The sequence below is a fragment of the Wolffia australiana genome, chromosome 17, assembly GCF_029677425.1.
Source record: "Wolffia australiana isolate 7733 chromosome 17, ASM2967742v1".
Taxonomy (NCBI): domain Eukaryota; kingdom Viridiplantae; phylum Streptophyta; class Magnoliopsida; order Alismatales; family Araceae; genus Wolffia; species Wolffia australiana.
In genome coordinates this window covers 3,239,137-3,250,103 of record NC_135851.1, presented here as the reverse complement: position 1 = coordinate 3,250,103, position 10,967 = coordinate 3,239,137, and the positions used below count along the sequence as shown (strand labels likewise).

The window sequence follows — 10,967 nt, the reverse complement described above, 5'->3', positions numbered from 1 at the left end:
GGCTGATAAGCTAAATTAATGCTATCTTAAACTCTACAGTCACTTTCTCCCAATCCATGATCGTCCTCGCCGTTACTAAAAACGGTCTTCCTAGAATAATAGGAGCTAAATTAATGCTTCCTGAAATTTTTACGTCAGTGACTATAAAATCTACAGGAATTTAACAATTTTCTACAGTAATCATGACGTCCGTCAGTCTTCCTTCAGGTTGCCTAACAGTTCCTTCGGTTAGGAGTAGGTCCATATGGATTTCTTCAAGCTCCCCAAAGCCATATTCCTCGTATAAGGCCGTAGGAATGATGCTAATGCTCGCTCCCGTATCTAATAAAACTTTCGAAAAAAAATTTCCTCCTATCTCACATGTGATGAAAGGGGCACCTAGATCCCTCATTTTGATAGGGATGTCGTTAAAAATACTAGAAGCATTTTCTGAAAGTTTTACTACCTCCCTAGTTTTTCTAGTAGTGCAAGAATCCTTAAGATATTTCTTAAGAGAGGGTGCACACCTAAGCATGTCTTCCACTATGACAGTCATGGTGGCCTTTTTAAAGTTTTCTAATAACCTGTTTTCATAATCATGCACAGGTTTTTTTCTATTAAGAGCAGAGGGGTAAGGCACCTCTTGCCCGCTAGTAGAAGGTAGAGGTTCTTTCGCATAGGAAAGATCCTCTTCTTCTTCCCCCCTTGGCTCATTTATCTTTCTAGAATTCTCTGTAGAATTCTGATAAGGATCTTGAAGTTCTTTTCCACTTCTCAATTTTTAGATTGCTAGAACTTCAGGATCTTCCTCCTTCATCTCATCATGTTCAGAATGTTGTACATGGTGTAGGTTGCATGGGTTTATCATAGGTTTAGTGGGAAATCTGTTAGATGTGCAAGGAGATTCTGTAGGTGTACCTTGATGCTCAGAAGGTCCAGGCCTGAAGCTCTCCAGCAGCTTCCTCATTTGCTATTGGGAATTCAGCATCTGCTTCGTGTGGAATTCCATCATCACTTGGATTCGCATCTCCATCTCCGCCCGCAACTTCTGATTTTGCTTCTCTATCATGTCTGAAATGACAGGGATTAGGGTAGACAAAACAGTGTGGGTCTGAGATGGAACCTGATACTGCTGCTGGGGGCTAGACTGGAACTTCTTTCTTTGTTGAAATTGGGGCTGAATTGCAGGCTTGTTTCCTTGGTGGAAGCTCTCTCCGTTTTGAAAATTTGCCTTTTTTTGTCCTGCCCATGGTTGTTGTTGGTTGAAGGCTTTCAGTTCTTTTTCCATGGCTTGGCAAGCCCCATCTTCATGATCTCTGCTGAAACAGAGAGAGCAGATTTTAGCTTTAATGATGGGGGGCTTACCTAGAAAGACATTGTTCAAGGTGGAGGTGAGCTCCTCCAATTTCTGGTTAGTCTCCCTTAGGCCTGCTTGTAGCTCCACCTCCTTAGCATTGACCTGCAGAACTCCTGCTCTCTTGGGTTGCAGGTTTCTCCCATTTTGGCTTGCCCCAATCTCCTGCAGATCAGTTTCTGCAACTCTCTCCAAAATATCAAAAACTTCGTCCTCATATGCCGTATAAAATGTTCCCTCGGAGGCTAAGTTAACCTTATTTTTCATGAAATCTGATAAAGATTCATAGAAAATTTGAGCTAACTGACAGTGGTCAATTCCATGATGAGGGCATTTCCTCAAGAGGTCATTGAACCTCTCCCATGATTCACTAAAGGCCTCGCCCTCATGGGGATGGAAATTATGGATTTCTCGCCGATAAAAATTAGTTTCGGAGAGAGGGTAAAATTTCTGCAGAAATTTTCCCTGCATCTCTTCCCAAGAGTTGAAAGTAATTCCTAAATTACGATACCAGGAAAACGCTTTATCTTTTAACGTCAAAGGAAAATATTTCATTTTAAGCATTTCTGTAGATAATCCTAGAATGTTTTGAGATGAGCATCTAATCTGGAAATCATCAAGGAATTCTAGAGGGTTTTGAGCAGGTAATCCATTAAATTCAGGTAGAGAGTGTATCAATGCATTGTCATACCTGAACATGATACCCTCACCTATGTTCAGGTTCACATCTGTTTGCCGTAGGCTTCCGAAGGGTGTTGACCTGTCCAGCATGGTTCTCCTTCTCTCCTGCTGGTGGTGTCCTTCTTCTGCCATGGTTTCCTACTGATTTTCAGGTTCTAAGACTGTAGATTCTGGAGTTGTGTCTCTTGCAACGTTCTCTGTAGACTCCTCACCAGCCTTTGAATGTGTCACTACCATAGAACTTCAGCAGAAAGTTAGAAAGACAGTAAGCTGAGGATTTTCAAGTCCTGCAGCTTTAGGAGAATGAGTAAAGAATAACTGAAAAGACAGAAAAAAATCTACTACTGTAATACCGTGCTCCCCAGCAACGGCGCCAATTGATAAGCTCAAATTTTGGGTGTTTTTACTGGTTATTTATCAGTTAAATCGTGTGAGGATTGAGCTTATGCAACAATACTTATAACCTCACAGCCTTAGGGCAAGTAAGGGTCGATCCACAGGGAGCAGAGAAAACAGCAGAAAATTCTTTTCAGTTTACTATAGATTATCAGTTCAAGATTTTTAATTGCAGCTTTAATGTTCAGTTAAACTAACCTCAATTAAGTTCTACAAATTATTCTTTGTAAAACTTAACTGAACAGAGCCGTCAGTAGAGAATTTCCTGCTGACGGTGTGCTCTTGCCCTTTGAGGCAAACGAGAAAACACCTTGCGCGCAGGTGCGGTCTGTGCGCAGGTGAATGCTCACGCACAGGGTTGCTGCCCGTGCGCAAGTGCTACCTGTGCACAGGATGGCTTCCCTATGCGCAGGCTGCTGCTTGCGCACAGCGCGGCTGCCTGTGCGCAGGCAGCTAACTGCGCGTGGGGTTGCTTGCCTACGTGCGGGATGGCTGGCCTGTGCGCAGGCAGTTACCTGCGCGCAGGCACGGCCTGGGCAGCTCGCAGCTAGCTGCGCGCAGCCTCTGCTGCGTGCGGCGGTGCTGCGCGCGGCCTTGGCTGCGTGCGGCGGTGCTGCACGCGGCCTTGGTTGAGTGCAACAGTGCTGTGCGCGGCCTTGGCTGCGTGCGGCGTTGCTACGCACGGCCTTGGCTGCAAGAAGCTCGGCCTGCTGGCAACCTAAGCGGTGGCCTGGGTTGCTAGCTGCCTAGGCCCTCCTGTAGGAGTCAATTTCACAGAATTTGCTGAAGAACAGTTTAGGTTTTCAGAAAAACGAGAGGGAAAATAAATCTGAACAAACAAAGAACTCAAAGATCAAACTAGAAGATGAACAATCTCGTTTGGAACAACAGGGAGGTACCACTCAGCACCTTCCCCTCCAACCTCGATTGTCTTTGTAGGGAGAGGATGCACCAACTAAAACTGAAACTCTCACACCACCTTGTGTCATGCCCTTCCGGCAAGATGACGATCATCGTGCTCCAGCTTCAATGCTCATCAGGCTTGGAGGGTCTGCAGAAATCCTTCCTCTCCAAGCCCTAGCTTCCTTGAGAGAAATTATGGACAACATACAATGAGCCCTTAAGAGGCTATTTATACGGTGCATTGACGTGAGTCACCGCGGAAGGGGGAGCCCAGGCTCCAAGCATGGAGCTTGGAGGTGACAACCGGGCCGGCGTTCACAGGCCATTGGGTGCTCGCCGTGAGCGGGGAGGCTTGACGGGAGGCGTCGTGCATAGCGTGAAGGCGCTAGGCACAAAATCAGGAGTGGGCACAACAGGGTGCACCAGCGGCGGGTTCGGGGTGATGTGGAAGGCAAGTTGCAAAGCAAGCGAACAGCGTGGGTGACCTCCGTCGCAGCCGAGGCCTAGGTTGCGAAGGCGCCTCCTTCGGTGCAATGACCGTCTTGATGCCGACGGCCCATGACGCAACGAGGCAGGGCGACGGCCGGAGCGCTGATAGTATGCTCGTCGGCGGTGGCGGCTCAAGCACGATGGGCGCGAGCGGCAACGGCGGACGCTTCCAGTAGCTCTCTTCCATTCCTCTTCTCTCGCCCTCTCCTTCTTTCTCCTTCTCCTTCCCTTCTTCCTTCTGGGGTCGCAACCCTAACTCTCAACGAGGAAACTTCAGCTTTCAAAATTCAACGAAGGGTGTAGTTTAGGGCACCCTTCTTCCCTTATATGGGGGAGAAGTGGGTGGCCCCTTAGACCAAAAGAGAAAGCAGATACCGACCTAGAACCTAGAAGAAAAGCGGACGAAGGAGAAGAACAACGAAATGACGAGGATGGGGGGGAGGGGAAATCCTTATAGGATGAACCTCCCTCCTTACACATGATCATCACGAGTCAGAAAACGACGAAAGAAGATCAAAACCAAAATGACGAAAAAACAAAGACGTAAAGACAAAGATAAGGTATTCGTTACCTGGGGTATTTGAATCTGAGCGTGCGTACCGTCGCCTCGGCTTGTCGAGCGGGCTGAACACGGACGGCTGGTGCGATCGAGGACGACGGTGATTTCTCCAAAGACGTTTCTGGGGCTGCAGTGGGAGCTGCGCCCCCACACACTCGACACCAAGTCCCACTTCTCAGCGATGGTAGGACCTCATTTTCGACGTCATCGTGCATTAATCGGCGCACGCAACCACCGGAGTATCTTCATTCGCTTCCAAGTAGAAGCTGACTTTAGGAGGTCTTGGAGTCAAATTACGTGGACGATCAGTGGCTCCATCATGGATATCTATCACTAGATAGCTGAATAGACGAGCACGCGAGAGCACTGTCCTCATTCCGTGCCGGTATGGATAGGTTTCCCAGGGCTACGGCCACATCTCTTCATGCCCACTGCTCTTGAATATTTTGCTGGCATAGTTGGAACATTTATACGTCTCGATAAAGATGTAGAATTGTTCAATCGCCCGGGAAATGTGCGGGTATATGTCGAGATAGATCTCCTTGAGCCTATTCACCTCATGATACTCATTTAGAACGGAGATGAGTTGATTCATCAACCCATTGTGTATGAGAACCTTCAACAGTTCTGTACACACTGTACCTTCCTTGGCCATACTATCCATGCGTGCCACCAAAAGGCGTCACTGACCGCCTCAACTCCCATGGAGGAGTACCTCCTCCCTTTGTCGTACAACGATTATATACTAGCCATCAACCACACTACACATGACCGCCACCCTACCCGTAGGCCACCACTGAGCACCCGTCCAACCACTATATCGCAGGGTGTGCCTACTGTCTCGTCCTCATGGGACTCCATGTCGGCTAAGCCGGTATCGGCTAAGCCTGGCCCGATAGCCCCGTAGTGGGTGAAGAAGGGCGCTAATAAGCGCCCTCCAACCCTCACCGTAGAGATATCTACTACTAGTACTCGATCAGGCAAAGGTCAAGAGATACGAGCCCCACTTACCTCAAACTCCTTTGCCTTACTAGATGTACTAGGGAGACATGAGGGAGAGTGCACAGAGGTCAAGCATATCCACTCCACTATACCATCCCCCCGTCCTTCATCTTCGGGTTCCTCCCTAGCACCTCGACCTACATCGCCCTCTCATAGTCTACCATCCCAACCCCCTCTCACACCTACCCCTCTTTTAGCACCTACCCCACCACCCCTGCCTACCTCCACCACCCACTTCACACCCTCCCACTGACCTTCATTTCCATCATCCCTCCCCCCTAGCTCCATCCCGCCTCACTCCCGTAACCCTTGCTCCCCTCCCCCCCGCCCTCCTCCACCTTTCTCCCGTCCCCCTTGCACCCTCCCCCTCGCCCCCCTCCATCTCACTTCCCTCCACCCAGCTCACCGGCCATTACCATCCCTAGATTACCGGCCCACCCTAGCCGCACTCCCCCCCCCCACCATATATACTCACCTCCTTGCCCGACCTCCACCCATCACATATACCTTTTGAGCGGGAGGACTGCTTGACTAATGCTCAAGCCCCGCTCCCTAGTTCAGAGGAACCCTGTGGAGAGACTAGCGGCCACGCCGCCACAAGCGAGGAGGATGATGTCACCTTCCTCTCAGAGGAGTCAAACATGGACACTCCTTGGTGGCGCGGCACCGTCCAACACAGTAGAGTCATCACGCCAGGAGCCAGCACCGTCATCGAGCCCGCCACCGATACGTGTCCAGCCGACATGACGAGCCGCAGCATCGACGCGCAACCACAAGTTCAAATATTCAGCGTGAAAGCACGCCGCCTTCGGAGCCTTTTGACTTACTCGTTTCTTACTTTCCCTTTCATTGCTTTTCGTCTTTATCATTTTGTCGTTGTAGCGAGGGGAAGAACCCATATGAGGATATCTTCCCCTCCCATCTATCTAGTGGGCCTGACAAGTCCTACTTTTCTTTCCTTTATTTATTTTCTCACCCCTTTTTGTAGTTAAGGGGCCCATTTATCCCCTTATATAAGGGAAGGGTGGGCGCCCCTCACAAACACTCTTGATTTTCATTAAAAAGTTATAACGTTGGAATTCCAAGAGTCACAATCGTGAGAAGAGGAAGAAGAAGGAAGAAAAAGAAGAAAGAAGAAGAAAGAAGAAGAAGAAGAACGACGAAGAAGAAGGAAGAAGAAGAGGAAGGAGGAGAAAAGAAGAAGACGAAAGAGAGAAGAGAAAGGGGAGGAGGACGCCGACCCGACCGACATGCCTGGAGTCCCGCCGCCTGCTGCCCGAATGCCACGGCCAAACACCGCCCTGCCCAGAGCGCCGCTGCTTGCTGCCCGACGCCGCCGCTGTCGTACCCGCCTTTGGCCGCCACCGCCGCGCACAGCTGTCGCCGTCATCGCACCGTCGCTTGTCGCTCCAACGGCCACCACCCGTCACCACGCCACTGTGCCCATGCCTGTCCGGCGCCCCATGACGCCTTGCGCTCTGCCATGCCGCGTCAAGAGCCGCCACACACGCGCTGCCGCTATGGGCACTCCGCCGTGCCACGCCGGACGCCGCTACCCACCATTGTCCTGCGCTGCGTCAACTCCGAGCCTACCCCGCTGGCCGTGAACTGATGACTCTAAAATATGTCATCAAATAATCAAGTTCTTAAGTTTAAATTCATTACAATTATCTTGTGAATTCATGCTAAGTTCATGCATATGTATTGTTTTATGAAATCACTAACCCCACTTGATTCTTTGAATCAAGTGGAATATATTTAACATTTTATGGCTAGTGAACATTCAGAAACAGGTTAAGAAGATCAAGGAAGAGAGGAGGATCAACAGAAGTGGGCAAAAATTCGAAGTGGAAAAAATTACGAAAATGCCCCTGGGCATGACTTAAGAGAAAACCTATAAATACTCTCTTGAGAGAGGAGTTTAGGTTGTTCAGAATTTTCTCTAAGGAAACTAGGGCTTGGAGAAGAGGATTTCTGCACCCTCCAGGAGCTGATGAGCTTTTGGAGTTGGAGAGGAAGAACAGACTGAAGATAGCTTGGATTGAAGAACCACGCCTCGCCGCAAGGACGTGACACCCGACGTGGGGAAATCTCAAGCTTCAGCCCTGTAATCCCTCTCTTCTCAGACAATTTTGGTTGGGTTGGAAGAGTCACAAGATCTTCCAATGTTTTCCAACTGAGGATTGTTTCGTTTTAGATTTGATTTCAGTTGAGCTTTGTTTCTTTCTTGTTCTGATCATCCTCCCCAAACCTCCCCAAAAATCCCTTTGATATAGCAGAACCACTGCGCGCAGCAGCACCGCCGCGCGCATCAGCACCGCCGCGCGCCGCAACGCAGCAGCGCCGCGCAGCAACGCCGCCAAGACGCAGCGCGCACGCGCAGCAGCTGCGCGCGCAGCAACGCCGCCGCACGCAGCAGCGCCGCGCAGCAGCACCGCCGGCGCCATAATGCCGCCGCGACGCAGCAGCATCACGCGCAGCCACGCCAAGACGCAACAGCACTGCTGCACGCAGCAGCATCGCGCGCAGCAACGCCGCACGCAGCAGCGCCGCGCGCAGCAGCGTCGGGCGCAGCCATGCCGCACGCAACAGCGCTGCTGCACGCAAACACCTTGCGCGCAGGTACCCTGCACGCAAGGTGTTTGATCCTTTGCCCCCAAGGGCAAAGGTGCTGTCTACAGAGAACTCCTCTGTAGACAGCCTCTATTAAGTTAAATCTTTAACTTAATCAGAGCAATAGCAGTTAAATCTTTCGACTAAGCTGGGAATTAAAGAGGAATTCTGTGATTTTCCTGAGGATCATTTAACAGAGTTTAATATTTATTTTAAATTGATAAGTGACATATCTATTGAATAAAGAAGGAAATTTCTGCTGTTTTCTCCTGCTCCCTGTGGATCGACCCTCACTCGCCTTATGCCGTGAGGTTTATAAATTTGTTGCACAAGCTCTGAACCTCACACGTGTGAACTGCTAAATAACCAGTAAAAATACATAAAATCTGAGCTTATCAACTGGCGCCGTTGCCGGGGAGCACGGTATTACAGTAGAAATTTTTGTTTTCTCTGAATCTACAGTTATCTCTCTAAACCTACAGTCATTTTTGTGAATCTACAGTCATTTTTGTTGATTTTTCTAGAGCTGCAGGACTTGACAATCCTCAGCTCATTGTTATTCTAACCGTTTGTTGTAGATTTATGGTAGTAACACGCTCAGGAGCTGGTGAAAAGTCTGCAGAGAAAGACATTAGAGACGCCACTCCGGATTCTACAGTGACAGAACCAGAAATTCAGTAGAGAAATATGGCTGAAGAGATGCACCAGCAGAATGAGAGGAGGAGGACTATGCTGGATAGGTCCACACCGTCGGGAAGCTTGCGTCAAACCGATGTAAATCTGAACATCGGTGACGGTATTTCCTTTCGATATGACAATGCATTAATTCATTCCTTACCTAAATTTAATGGACTGCCTGCTCAAAACCCATTAGAATTCCTTGATGATTTCCACATTAGGTGTTCATCTCAAAACGTTCCAGGGATATCTACAGAAATTTTAAAAATGAAATATTTTCCTCTAACCTTAAAAGATAAAGCATTTTCCTGGTACCGCAATTTAGGAATCACTTTTAATTCATGGGAAGAGATGCAGGGAAAATTTCTGCAGAAATTTTACCCTCTCTCCAAAACTAACTTTTATAGAAGGGAAATTCACAACTTCCATCCTCATGATGGTGAGGCGTTTAGTGAATCATGGGAGAGGTTCAATGATCTGTTGAGCAAGTGCCCTCACCATGGAATTGAACAATGTCAACTAGCTCAGATATTTTATGAGTCTCTCTCTGATTTTATGAAAAACAAGGTAAACCTCGCCACGAGGGGAACGTTTTATACTGCATATGAGGATGAAGTTTTTGATATTTTGGAGAGAGTTGCAGAAACGGATTTGCAGGAGATTGGAGCCAATCAGAATGGGAGGAATGTGCAACCCAAGAGAGCAGGAGTTCTGCAGGTCAACGCCAAGGAGGAAGAGCTACAAGCGGGCCTAAGGGAGACCAACCAGAAATTGGAGGAGCTCACCTCTACCTTGAAGAATGTCTTCCTAGGTAACTCTCCCATCATTAAAGCTAAGATCTGCTCTCTCTGTTTTAGCAGGGAACATGAAGATGGAGCTTGCCAAGCCATGGAAGAAGAGGTGAAGGCTTTCAACCAGGCGCAACAACCGTGGGCGGGTCAAAAGCGGTCAAATTTCCAAAACGGAGAGGCCTTCCACCAAGGAAACAAGCTGGCAACTCAACCCCCGTTCTAGCAGAGACAACAATTCCAGCACAGGCCTCCACAACAGTATCAGGTTTCATCTCAAACTCAACCTGATTTCTCTACATTAACTCCCGTCATTTCAGATATGATCGAAAAGCAAAATCAAAAGTTGCGGGCGGAAATGGAGATGCGGATGCAAGTGATGATGGAGTTTCAAACGAAGCAAATGCTGGATGCTCAAGAGCAGATGAGGAAGATGCTAGAAAGCCTCAGACCTGTCCAACCTGAACACCAAGGTATACCGTTAGATTCTCCTTGCACATCTTATAAACTTCCCACGAAACCGTTCATCAATCCATGCAACTTGCATCATGTGCAGCATTCCATTCATGATGAGACGAATAGAGATGATCCTGAGGTTCTAGCCATCTCAAAATTGAGAAATGGGAAAGAACTTCAGGATCCCTATCGGACTTCTACAGAGAATTCTAAGAAGGGAACCGAACCACAAGAGGAAGAAGGAGAGGACCCCCCCTACCTGAAGGAGCCTCTACCTTCTACGAGTGGGCAGCATGTTCCCTACCCTTCCGCTTTAAATAGAAAAAAACCGATATTTGATTACGAAAACCGACTGCTAGAGAATTTTAGAAAAGCCACCATGACTGTTACTGTCGAAGATATGCTTAGGTGTGCACCTTCCCTAAAGAAGTACCTTAAGGACTCTTGCACCATTAAGAAGCCTAGGGAAGTGGTTAAATTATCTGAAAATGCCTCTAGCATTCTTAATGCCATCCCTATCAAAATGAGAGACCCGAGCCCTTTCATTACATGCGAAATAGGAGGAAACACCTTCTCTAAAGTTTTATTAGATACGGGAGCAAGCATAAGTATCATTCCGACCGCATTATATGAGGAGAGTGGGTTTGGAGAGTTGGAGGAAATTCATATGGACCTACTCTTAGCTGACGGTACTGTTAGGCAACCCGAGGGAAGGTTAACCGATATAATGATCACTGTCGAGAATTGTGAAAACCCTGTAGACTTTATAGTGACATATGTAAAGATATCGGGAGACATTAGTTTAGCTCCTATCATCTTAGGTAGACCATTCTTGGTTACGGCAAAAACGATTATGGATTGGGAGAAGGTGATGGTTGAGTTTAAAATTGGAATGGAGAGAGTTCAACTGGATATATCGAAAATGATGAAGTGTCCTGTAGGAAGCAATGAGGAGTTAAAATTGTGTGCAGAAGATGAAGGAGAGGATGTGGTTAAAGAATACTTGTCACAAGTAGAGGGTAGAGAGCTAGAGGGAGAGATCATAGACCCTCTTCGGTAGAGGTAGGGC

The 10,967-nt window shown here is 48.1% G+C and overlaps 1 non-coding gene and 1 pseudogene across 1 annotated transcript; one reads left to right on the top strand and one right to left on the bottom strand.

The window, feature by feature from the left end:
* The first annotated feature begins 1,649 nt into the window (after window positions 1-1,649).
* LOC144714701 (small nucleolar RNA R71) lies at window positions 1,650-1,758 on the top strand. The gene has a single exon (XR_013584439.1). It is a non-coding gene; the product is annotated as a small nucleolar RNA R71 (small nucleolar RNA).
* Window positions 1,759-9,081: 7,323 nt separating this feature from the next.
* LOC144714707 (small nucleolar RNA R71) lies at window positions 9,082-9,160 on the bottom strand (annotated as a pseudogene).
* Window positions 9,161-10,967: the final 1,807 nt, after the last annotated feature.